This window comes from Sinocyclocheilus anshuiensis, unplaced genomic scaffold (genome assembly GCF_001515605.1).
Source record: "Sinocyclocheilus anshuiensis isolate Anshui unplaced genomic scaffold, SAMN03320099.WGS_v1.1 scaffold3697, whole genome shotgun sequence".
NCBI lineage: Eukaryota > Metazoa > Chordata > Actinopteri > Cypriniformes > Cyprinidae > Sinocyclocheilus > Sinocyclocheilus anshuiensis.
Genome location: NW_015548502.1, coordinates 35,236 through 46,058, shown reverse-complemented (window position 1 = coordinate 46,058; position 10,823 = coordinate 35,236). Strand labels below are relative to the sequence as shown.

At 39.4% G+C, this 10,823-nt stretch overlaps 1 protein-coding gene across 1 annotated transcript in view; it reads left to right on the top strand.

Annotated features, from left to right (window-relative positions):
- The window catches only part of LOC107656790 (adenylosuccinate lyase), a 38,274-nt gene that overhangs the window by 24,655 nt on the left and 2,796 nt on the right, over positions 1–10,823 (top strand). The window contains exon 15 of the mRNA XM_016444737.1: positions 4,671–4,749. The gene's annotated coding sequence lies outside the window, so the exon portion shown is untranslated. The remainder of the gene's footprint in view (positions 1–4,670; positions 4,750–10,823) is intronic.

The window sequence follows — 10,823 nt, the reverse complement described above, 5'->3', positions numbered from 1 at the left end:
AAGACCTTCGTTCATCTTCGGAACACAATTTAAGATATTTTTGATGAAATATGAGGGCTCTCTGACCCTCCCATATACAGCAAGGTAACTACCACGTTCAAGGTCCGGAAAAGTCACTTGTGGACGTGCGTTCAGACAGTACCATGACGCAACACACACTAGCAGCGAATTTTGTCGCTGAGAGGAGAACGATCACATGAGCTCTACTGTCTTCTTTCCTATTGGCTGTCGCTCCCGAAAGTCACTCTTCATTTGCATAAAGTTGGTTTGGAACAACACAAGGGTGAGTAATTAATGACAGAATTTTCATTTTTGGGTGAACTAACCCTTTAATAGCTCAAAGCCTAGTGCGACCGCTCCTTTACTCCCCTAGCCAACCAGAAAGACTGCCATCCTTATCCACCATGAAATTCACACATGGCATATGTGACCTTTTAACAGACTTGAACAGACATTTAATACAGAAGTAAAGTCAAAGGGCTCTGGTGTTAGATATGGGGTAAGCGTGTGTTTGGCTAAAGGGCATCAAGTCTGTCTGGCTCTTATGTAATGCCTCTGTGTGTCTGTATCAAGCGTGTGTTTGTTCTATCTTTGTTTTAAAAGCGCAGCAGGCCTCAGTTCCACCGTGCCTTTCACCTCGACCGTAATCTCCTTTCACGCCTGCGTTATTCCAGATTATTCTTATCCTTTGCTCAGCTCCTGCTGGGCAACAATAGCACTACCATACTATCTGCAAAGCAAACGGCCTGCCTGCCACCTCATACACACACGGCTTATCAGCAAACAGCCAAATCCTGCCCCGAGAGAGAAAGCAAGAGTACAGAAGAAAGAAAGCGAGTCGGTTTAAAATGTTCCAGCTATGAGGGCGGGAGCACAACAGAGGCATAAAATCTGATTTAGGCCTAAAAACCTTAATCTCCTCGATCCATAATCTAACAGGTCTGGAATTCCCCCAGCTGTTAGGAAAGAGGGAGCAAGGGAGCAAAAGCCGTGCCACTGTTTCCAGCGAGTGGGCATCTCCAGTCATGATCTCATCCCGCAGTGCTGGCACTCTCAAGAGGAGAGCTGCCCTTTTACTCAAAAATGCCAAGCGCACCACATTCCTACACTCTGAAAAGTCCCTAATTGCTGAGATACACATTCAAACGGCCCCTTTGCCCTCTTATAGAGAACAACCAGACATGACTTAATTATATAATTATATGCCACCGGACCCCCGCACACAGACTGACATACTTCGGGACGTTTATGACCATGCACAGGTTTATTTGAGGACAGGAGAGTGCCGCTCTCATCTGCATGTGGGTGAACAGAAATTATTTTTATCAGAGGTTATATTAAGTGTCTCTGTTTGATTCTCTGTGTCTATATCTGTGTGATATCACTCTATACATGTTGCACTGTAGCGTGCTGCTGGGATGGCATAATTTTGTAGGCCGACCTGAAAGTTAGCATCACCCTTGTTCCCTTGACAAAAACCCAATAGGATTTTGCATCGGCTTTTGGATAACTGCAGAAATTACGCTCTGTGACCAACAAAATTTTGTGATTCTTGCATGTTTTTTTACATCATAACAAATCTCACAAATTAACACAGGTTTTATTAATTTTGAAGCCTAAATGCAATCGCCAGAAGTAAAAAGTTACAGTTAGGCTACAAATGAACTACACCACTCTCATGTGACTCCAGTAAGCTTTGACAACTCTTTTAATCTTTATTTAAAATCGACAAGTTGAAAAGTTTGAGTTAGACTTGGTGTAATTGTGAGTATAAACATTGGGCTGTAAAATAGGCCTAATGAGTAGATTAGTTTTCTTGTTTGGTGTGGTGTTTAATGTCCCTGACAACCTCTGTAGTCCCATTTAGCAACTGTTTAGCAGCTGCCTTTCATTAGATGCATAAAGCCATGAGTTGTATATTACTGATGTAGTTTATGTCATAGAATAAAATGCAAAAATGTCTTGACCTAATTTCAGGCATTTAATTAAAACCCATTAAAAAAACAAAAATTGACTTAGGACGATGGAACCGGAAGTGCAAACATGCTAACATTTTCAGGTTTATTTAATTCCTAGAGCACATTATTCATTCTTCTCTGTCTTCACCTTCTCCATAAATTTTATTTTTTCCCCCCTTTCTCTAGGCCCCAAAGCTTGTGCCGTCTGAGCACTTGACCCACCTCCCAGTCCAACACAATACCTCTCCTCCCTGAGGACTTCAGTTGAGTTTCTCAGCTCAGCAGTTTTGAACTCCTGTTTAGTTGTGCACAACTCAACCTCAACTGAGCATTGTACATCTCAACTCAAATTGAACTCTGCCCATCCCAAGTCAAGTCAACTAAACTCAAACAATCTCATCTGAAGTCATATCATTTTGTCAAATCAACTCAAGTCCACTCACATCACCTGAAGTCAAGTCATCTTGTCTCATTCTCAAGCCTCATTTGTCTCATTCTTGTCATGTCATCTTGTCAACTCAAATGAAGTCTTCTCAAACACTGTCATTTCATCCCAAGTCCTCTCAACTTGTTCACCCAAAAATCAAAATTATGTGATCATTTACTCACCCTATTGTTGTTCCAAACCTACATGACTTTCTTCTACTGAACGCAAACGAAGATGTTTTGAAAAATGTCAGTATAGGGTCCAATGTTGTTTGGATTCCAACATTCTTTGAGTTTTCCAGAGTTTTCAAAAGAAACAACAGGGTCAGCAAACACATTTTTATTTTTGGGTGAACTGTTAACCCTTTTCAAGTAATCTCAAGTCAACTCAACTCATCTCAAGCCTTCTAATGTTAACTCAAGCTCAACTCATCTATGCTCATTCCAACTCAACTCAAGTCAACATAGAGGAGCAGTATTGTGTTGGACTGGGAGGTGGGGATTTTTTGGGGTCAAATACCCAAACAGCCATGGGGGTGCAGAGAGAGAGAGAGGAAAAAAAAGTGAAATCAGTGGATTTGTGGAGTGGGTGAAAAGAGAGATAGGATGAAATGCACAGAATGACAACATAATTATGATCGTTGGCGTATGGGTAAAGATAATCACACATAGACATTTATGACCTTTGTCACTGATAAAGATCCTTTCTGTTCACCCACACGCAGATGAGACTGGCACATGCCGCTGTTGACTGCTGGCTTGTGTCAGATCTCCCAGTGTGAAGCTGGATGGATGTGCCTCTGTAGGGCCCTTAACAGGACACAACGAGTTTTTATCATCACTTTTGGACTTCAGAGGAGAGTGGAAAGTGTTTAAGATTCAGTTCAAACTCAGCTCAAACAGAGTCTCTATCTTTCTCCTTTTTCTGGTGTTGTTGGCGCAATAAACAATAATTACCCAGTAAGGGCAGAATATGGGCGTATCGGAGTAAGATATTCCTTTTTAAACATCTAAAGCTCCAGGCTTCTCTGGCTTGGGTGAAGCAGTCATCTGGTTCATCAAAGTCCTCTGGGTAGATCGGGCTCTTGTTTAGTGGTAGACACAGGGTGCATGTGTGCTTTGAAACGTCTGTGCCTTAGGCTGTGTTTGATGTGTGGCATGGTGGTGGTTTCACATGGATCTTAGTGGCTTTGAGATAAGCACATTTCGCTCTCTGGGAAAATGGAGCAGCTCAAAGAAGTTTTCCATTTTGGGATGTTGTACTGTCCTGTTCCTGAGAATGTGGATGTGTTACTATCAACAGGTGTGCATGTAGACTGGTTTGAAGATGTTGCCGTTTGATGCCTTTTTTTAAACATGTAAAAATACTTTAAGCTCCACACATTGCACACAAGAGATGGCTGTGTTGTAAATGGCTTTGCTCTATAAAATAATACCCACATTGATTGAAAAGGTTGCTTAATATAACATTTTTATTGGTTAAAATCCGAAAACTGTTAATTTCAGTAATTTGATAAACCTGTATCAGGTTACGAAACCCCAAAACAGTCCAAATGAATGTTCATCCGTTCTCTGATAACCTTTGCAAGATGCCACACTGTGGTTGAGACCTTTTTCTTGAATACTGTGACCTTTCCCCCAGACCAGATGCCTTAAGAAACAGTTACTGGAAATCTAAAGCAAGGTGGATATTATAATGAAGAACTGTTCCATTATGTAACCATGATGACATTTCAAAACCTGCTGGTGGGACATCGGCTCCAAAATTAGACCTAGGTGTTCTGTCTACACATTTGGTGTAATTAGGGTTAAGTCAGGTACACTTATTTTATTTTTATTTTTGAATTTTATTAGATTTTATTTTAAGTTTACTTATTTAAAAAAAAAAAGGTTTATTTTGATGGTTGCTCGTCAGACTAAAATCTTAAAAGCCAAGGCAGACTGTACATCATACAATCAGATTTACAATATACATCTTGACACAGTTGATGGGCACTTAATCATACATTCTGACACAGCTATTAATACAAGAAATGGAAATGGTGCTGCACAAACTGAAGTAAGTTCTGTTATAGCAATATTTCATTGTGGAAAACAACAGGACATTTTCAGTATGCTGTGCGAGAGTGAATTTGCGGACTATACTCAAAGCAAGTTACTGCTCTTAGTACTATCATAACATGAAGAAAATATGCTACAATATTTGCATATCATATAAAAACGATATTGAGTACAAGTTTGTAACTAAACATCTCTCAATTGCTCTGCTTATCGGCTCTTATTTAGATGGCTGTCATGGGATTCACAGTGCAGGACCGCAGAACTTTGTCAGAGATTCATCACGAAGGCAATTAATCAGCTGTTGGTGAGTATTTATTTATTTTATTTATTTAGTCATTTAGCAGACGCTTTTATCCAAAGCGACCTACAAATGAGGACAACAGAAGCAACCAATTGCCTAAAAAATAACACTGCCAAACTTACATGCTAAAAAACAACAACTTACTTACACATAGTAAGAAATGGTCAAGCGACGGCTGCCGCGACTGCTGCGCGGTAAACTACTATTTTTTCCACAACAAATGGCCAAGCAAGCACAGACACTGACAAGATACGCGATACAGAACGAGACCAAATGCGAAATGTAGTATTTCATACTAAATGATTGCAGATTTTGCCTTATGACTAAATATATTTTTTATGGTTCCCAAAATATGTCTCAGGTGAAAAAATGGGGCCAAAATCCTTTAGGGTATGCTTTTTTGGCCTTTTGGAAACATAGTAACTGATCGGTGCACGTTAGGTTTTTCATTATATTTTGATATTTGCCCCAACGACATGCAGCATTAAATTTGGATGCATTTTTAAGTTAATCCTGTGATGATTCATCCTCAAGACATTCAGTCTGAGAACAAACCCCTGGGATTGTTGGAATACATTGCAGTTCTCCCAGGCCACAAACCACTCACATCGTACAGGCTTTCCTCCCTGTCCTAAAAAAGACAAGCTCCACTCTTATTAACCGACTGCAGCTCGCTAAAGGATGATGTTGAGAATAATGGAATAGAGGTCTGTGTGTGCTGACCTTTCTGAGCTAAACTTGGCCAGCCGGTGTGAATGTGCTCCTAGGGTCTATTGTGTTCACAGCCGTTATCATTGTATTGCAGTTTCCTCTGTTCAAGAGAAAAAGAAAGGGAGAGAGAGAGAGCGCTAAAGCTACTGTTGGATCTTAGACATGCTGAGGTTGTTCGAAATCTGGAAACATAATTGATATTAATGAGACCGTTTTAGATTCCTGAGGAAGACGGCAGGTTGATCGGGCAGGACAGGTACGCCCAGCTCCTGATTTGGGCCAGTATCTACTGTCCTATTTAAAACCACACCTATGTGTCAGTAAACTTAAAGAAAAACTAATTTTGATTAAAATGAAATTCATAGATTGAAGTTATAATTATAGTTATAAAGAAATTAAATTAAATGGATTGTTTGTATCTGCTTTCTTGGTGCTAAATGGCCATCCATCACCTTTCCTAGTGCAGGAGATTTAATGAAACCATGTCTTTCATGAGGTGTTTCTCCTAAAACTCCTTAGAAAAAAATGAAAATTAAGTGAATAGTTAAGATAATTTATGATGATATAATGAGAACTCATAAAATTATGAATGTTTATGCAATTTAACAAATTAATTGTGATGTTGCTTCGGATAAAAGCATCTGCTAAATGAATAAATGTAAATACATTATTTGTCATAAACTAACAGGGAAGCATTTATTAATGTAGTGTTAATTTCTAGCTACACTACCATTTAAAAGTTTAGGGGTCTGTTGAAAGAAAAAAAAAGAATACTTTTATTCAGCAAGGATGCATTAAATTGATCAAAAGTAACAGTAAAAACATTTATAATGTTACAAAAAACTTTTGTTTTTAATAAATTCTCTTTATTCATAAGAGAACCTTGTGCATCTCTGTAAAATTAAAAATACTAAGCAGCACAACTGGTTCAGCTTTCAGCTTTAACATCACAGGAATAAATTACATCTTCAAATATGATATAAAATAGAAAACAGTGATTTCAACTGTATAGTATTTCACAGTATAACAGTTTTTACTGTATTTTTGATTAAATAAATGCAATCTTGGTGAGCATAAGAGACTTATTTCAAAAACATTTAAAAAAATCATTCTGACTCAAAGCGTTTGAACGGTAGTGTATATTATTGGTCGTTGTTAATTCATAATATGTCAATGTGTAAAAATCTTAAATGTTAAAAATGTTAATATGTAGCATATTAACATGAATAAATACTATAAAGTTTCATTTATCATTAGCTTAATGCATTAGCTAATATTAATGAATTGAATCTCTGTTCAAATTTTCCCCAATTTCTATTTATTGCTTCCTTCTCTCTTGTGGGATAGAAAGAACAAGAAACAGAGGCAGTGAGTGAGAAAGAGATGCGATTGGCTGAGGAATTTTGGCACTGTGTGAGTCTGTGTCCACCTGCAGATTCCTCTCACAATCCGTTTCACTCACAATACGCCCACAGGCCTGCTCTCTCTGCTCCTCCAACAGGGGGAGCACTTGTGCTCGGTGGTATTTGCGTGACTAATTTCACACTCTCTCCTCTGCCCACTCGTCTCTCAGTCAGATGCATGGACAAAAGACATGGTGTCAGAGAGTGGGTGAGACGATGGGACTGTTGCCATTGGCAACCTGGATACTAACACAATGATGACCCAGGGAATACCCTGTGTCTAATGGAATAAATGGAGGCATTGAGGGAGAGGGAGACAGAGAGTGAGAGGAAGAGAGAGAGAGTTTTATGTCTGACACATCAGAAAGACTGTGTGAATTGAAGTCCACCATTGTCTGCTGTATGAGAGTCCAGCTCAGAGATGACAAAGATGGACTGCTCTTAGACCAGTGTGTGTGTGTGTGGCCTTATATCTGTCTACAGCTGATCAAACTGACCCAACGTTGTAGTATTGTGCAGCCAGTTATATTCATTTTAAAGACAATCTTTAATTGACGACATAACCCCATGTACTCAGAATGAGATTGTAAACACTGAAGTGTACGGGAGTTTTCTGAAGTCAAGGGGTGAGATTTTACTCCTATCAACAGGCAGCCAGCTGTCAAAATTACAGATTGTGCTTTTAACTGGAGGTCGTAAGGCATTTGGGGTGTTTAATGGGTTTGAGGCCTTTTTGACACAGAACAGGAAAATGTAAGGACTATAAATGGGATAAAAACGTTAAATGGGGATACAAAGGGATGCTACCCTCCCACTGAGAAAAAAAATAGCCTTTTAAAAGTTTCAAATTGCTATATTCCATATAGATTATAGATTAGATTTTTCGATTTTCTCATTCATCAGAAAAGAGGAGTCCGTAAAGTACATTGTGGTAATACATCCTGTATTACAAGCTCGGCAGGATGTGCTACCCCTATTTTTCACCTTATTTATCCAAGTGGATGTACACCCTAATATGTATTTTCTGTCTGACAAGGTGTGCAACCTCTGTTTTAAAAGTGGTAGTATATTGTATTAAGTGTTTCCTGTTGACAAGATGTGCTACCCAGGCTGTGGCTCATTTTGAGAAAGAAGCCCATTTTTTCAGGCAAAAATGACAGCTTAAGCTACTGGTAGATCATCCTTAAAGGGTATGTCAAATTTTCAGAACACTTGGAGCTTAATGTTAGGCTCATGACAGCTAAGCATAAGCTAGGTAGCTATTACAGTCAGCAGTGGAGATCACATGAGCTGTCAAAGTGAATTTTACATGAGTACCACTGCTTTATCTTACTTTTTAAAAGATCATTAGGAACACTTTCTTTAAGAGAAATCTTTTACGATTTGCTTCATTCAGAAATGAATGTGTTTTTTGATTCAGGAACACAGACCCTTCTCAATATGCTGCATGAGATTACAGGCCGAGATAAAAGCACTCCTGCGGCAAATTCACACACGCCATCAAAGTTATCCTCCTATTGTTCACCCAACACACAGGAAGCCAGCATGTTGTGTTATTGTTGGATGACAAGACGACAAGTGAGGGAGAGGAACCAAGTAGAGAATAAATTGGGATTTGGGATGCAAGAGAGAGAAATTGGATCGGTTCTGGCATCTGCTTCTGCTACCTGCAGCCGAAAACCTGATTCCGATCCGCTCTTTGCAATTGAACCAGAGCTGTGAGGATACTGGGATTCATCTCTGAACAGGAAGGTGTAAAGAATGATGGGAAAACCAGCGGCAGGGATAATGGCGGGGAGAGTGCCAGAAATTGGCTGATGTCAGACCTTTTGCATTGGTTGTTGTGGAGGTTTTGATTTTTCATTACAATGTTTAATTTGAGCCACCTTAAAGAAACCGTAATGGATGTAAACCCAGGTGGCAGAAACACAAGATCACAGTGTATTCTTTTTGTACCATATACACCTAAAATTTAGCCAAAAAATAGCAAGTGATTACAGACAGATATAATGTATATATCATATAAATACTATAAAGTTTCATAAAGTTAAAGCATATATTATTATGTATCTGTTGTAACACAACTTTAATTCTCAACCTACTTGCATTGTTAGAATACTGTTTTGTAGTGGGTTTGGAAAGGAAAGAGGTCTTCAGATTCTGCTTACCTCTAACCCGGAGTACAAATGCAAATCTCTGTAGAAATGTTGATCCAAGATCTCGTTCCCCTTCTAACTGACCCCTAGAATCAAAGTGAAAATTAACCTTTTTCTAAATTAAGAAGGTTAACATGAAAGACAACAAATGTTGAACTCTTAGCCTGAGATGTTTTACAACAAGGGTGTCCAATCCTGCTCCTGGAGGTCCACCTTCCTGTAAAATTCAGCTCCAACCCAGTCCAACACACCTGTCTGGAAGTTTCGAAGATTCCTGAACCTTGATTACCTAATGTGATTTTTAATTAGGACTGGAGCTAATCTCTGCAGGAATGTGGATCACTAGGAGCAAGTTTGGACATTTTTGGGGTCTAAGTTTTGAATAGTCTTGAAGTCCTCGATTACCTGGTTCAGGTATGTACTGTATTATGAGGGCTGAAGCTAAACTCTGCATGAATAAGGACCTCTAGGGCACGATTGGACATCCTTGGGGACTGTAAGTTTTGAGTAGTCCTGAAGACCATGTCTGCATCTGATATTGCATACTTCTCTACTATATATAGGCAAAAAATAGTAGGCCTATGTGAAAATAGTAGTATGTCCGATTTCACAGTAGTCATACTAGTAGACTTACTACTTCTGACAAGATTCTGAAGTGCACATCCAGTAGACACTTCACTATCCCATGAGGCCACGGGAGAGGATTTGTGAATTGCAGTAAAGCGACGCAACAGATGTTGATAGGTCACATGACAATGGCAACAATTCTTACTACACACATTCATACTACATAGAACATACTTTTTTTCAAAAGAAGTACCTACTCAGAGAGTGAGCAATTTCAGACGTAGCCCTTGATTACTTGGTTCAGATATGCACTGAATAATGAGGGCTGGAGCTAAACTCTGCAGGAAATTGAACCTCTAGGAGCAGGATTTGATGTCCTTGGAGACTATTTCCAGTGAGGCGGGCAGAACCTTTAGTCTTTTGTTCAAGGCCAGATCTTGAGTGTAAAAATGACAGAGAGAAGCTTGACACAATGCCAAGGTTTCTTCTAGAACACAGGCCTGGAGGAGGAAATGTCTAATGTGAGCACTTCCATACTGCACCATTTTGGAATTGTGAGTTTTTAGACCCATATCTAAGATGTCTGGAGATTATATTGTATATTATATTGTACTGTATTTTGCTCTATTGAAGACTATTGTCTGGCCATCTCAGGGTTGTCTCAGAGCTAAACTAGGCCAGTCAAGGCTTCTCTGCCCACCCTCCCTGAGATGGTCAGACAGCTAGCATTGTTTTCACATACAATTTGCTTTGTGCTTGAGTGTGAGAGAGCTCTGTAACCCCACCGTGGAAAGCCTCAGAGAGAGCCCTGCCTTCAAGCATGAAGGCTTCAAGAGAGCCCTTCCCTGCTGCTGGAAACCTGTGAGCCCTACCCTGACGCCAGCTAACTCCGCTCTCAGTCTACTTCCTATTAATCTCCTATTCCTTTATCTCTGATTTCTTAATTCCTGCCATTTTAAACCAATGTGAACTTCCATGCTAAGTCCAGCTTTATGTGGTTTAGAGCTGGTTTGATGTTGGTCAAAACATAGTTGCTCTGTTAGTAGTCGGTTAGTGGTGATTGGCCAAGAAAATCATGCTAATGTAGCTATAGTTCAGAACCCCAGTGGGAACATCAGCATCCAAAACACAATGTAACACGTCATTTGCATGTACTTGAACTTACAAAGTGTTAAAGGTGCAGTAACATTATAATTGCTGGACTGAAAGGGTCAGGTAGAGTTGGTATACATTTAATATA